Source organism: Cyprinodon variegatus, unplaced genomic scaffold (genome assembly GCF_000732505.1).
Source record: "Cyprinodon variegatus isolate N-32 unplaced genomic scaffold, C_variegatus-1.0 Scaffold636, whole genome shotgun sequence".
NCBI lineage: Eukaryota > Metazoa > Chordata > Actinopteri > Cyprinodontiformes > Cyprinodontidae > Cyprinodon > Cyprinodon variegatus.
In genome coordinates, this window is record NW_015151089.1 from 249,140 (window position 1) to 251,259 (window position 2,120).

Genomic DNA, 2,120 nt, shown 5'->3' on the forward strand with positions numbered 1-2,120 from the left:
TATATATATATATATATATATATATATATATATAAACACAATATCATTGCACTATCAATACAGTTTGCATTTGGTCTCCAAGCACCTCATCACGCCTCATCAACAGTAGGGGTGTGCAAAATAATCGTCGTGATGATGCATCGTGATTCTAATTTTCGTGATCTACTGCATCGATTCTTGACGCCAAGTATCGATTATTAATTTTCAAAAATTAATAAATAAAATTGCATCAATGGTTGGCGAACATCAGCCAAAAACAAGTGTTATACAACTTCCAGTCCAGTAGATGTCGCTCCAAAACATGGAGGAGAAAATATTGCAATGCATCACAATAATTCAAGTATCGTGATGCATCATGATAGGATCGCATCGTGGCCTGTGAATCGTGATTCGAATCGAATCGTGACGTCTTTGGCAATACCCACCCCTAATCAACAGTCACTATCTATTCGCACGAGCTATCTATCTGGCTCGAAGTAAGAGGAATGAAATCTAAAACAAAATTACTCTCAAAGCTATGAAAAACAAAGTTTAATTTCTGGATTGCTTTTTCCCTTCACGTTTTGACTTGCAATATGTGTTTTTTTTTCTTTTACTCCATTTATAAAACATGTTCTTTGCTTGAATTGACGATGGAATTAAATCTGACTCCAAATTACCTCAACAGAACAGAGAAGAAATGAGAAACCTGTTTGCTCAAAATCAGACTAAATATGGAGCTGAAAGGTCCTAAATGTTTATTTATTGCATAAATAGTTGTTTTTTTATGCTGAGACTTAAGGTTCAAACTTCTCTCAATAATGAATTAAGTAAAACTTAATTTCTTTTTTTTTTTTTTGCTAATGGATATTGATTTGGGAATCATGTTATCTTGCTCTATTAAAAAAACAACTTAAAAAATGCATTATAGGTGATGTTAAAACATTTTATTTATACTTTTAGCACAGAAAGAAGCTGTTATAATATAAACCAGTAATTTAGCATACTTTGATTTTAAACGTCTTTGTTAGTACCATCAAACCACTGTCTCTATCGTACCATCAGTTTCTAATACTGGCCCATGTTGACTATGAAGTAAAGAAATTATGTTTCTGACACGTAGCATTACCAAATATGAGTTGAGTCTAGTAATATAAGAAAGAAGTCTAAGAAAAAACACTAAACATCAATAATGATTCGACACACTGAAAGATCATTGAAAACACATTTAATTAGAAGTTCAACATTTTAAGCAGCATCTGAGTTACAGTCAGTTTAGGAGCAAAAGTTTTCACAAGCTTCTGTGTTTCTAAGAGATTTATTATAAATTATTCATATTTTTCATTTTTTTAAGTCCAAATTCTCCTGTCATATTAAATTGTTACTCTATAAAACCTACTTCTATCAAAAAAGTTAGCCAATTTCCATCAAAGTATTACAGAATCAGTGAAAAACATATTTATCATTCATCTGGGGCCGCCTGCTTCATTGTTTGGAACAGAATAAAACATTTTCTTCAGTAATCTTCATGTTTTATTATTTAGTTGAGCCATTAAAATCAATGCACTCAAATCAAAGCTGTGGTTTAACTCAAAACTTTATGCAAGTTAGGTCTGTAACTTTTCTTACAGTTCATCAAATAACATCTGGATGAGAGGAGATCATGTTGCACTAAACTCATTGCGGTACAGATGGAACCAAGAAAGAATCCAGATCATTTATCAGGAGGAATCAACATTTGGTGGTTTTTGGAGATGAGATGTTTCAACATTAAGGTTCATCAAGCAGCATCTAAGAAACCAGAGTAAAATTTGATGCCTTGGTTGATATTTTTAGACGGGCTGAACGCGCTGATTCCTGTTTGATCGTCCAAAAAGCTAATCATCATCATAATTGACTCTCATTGTATTTGTTTTATCTCGTTCCTTCAGTTTCAAGCAAATAGAAGAGAATTCCTAAAGTGAACTATTTACCGGTAGTTTTATTTTTCCCAGGTAGTCAAAAAGGCCTTCATGTGAAGTTCCTTGTTTACGTTGAAGACTACAGTAAATTTCCAGATGTTTATACAGCTGGCCTGAAAAGAAAAAGAGAAATGATCATAGTTTATAGAAAGAATTAAGGGGAGTCTCAGCAATAAATTC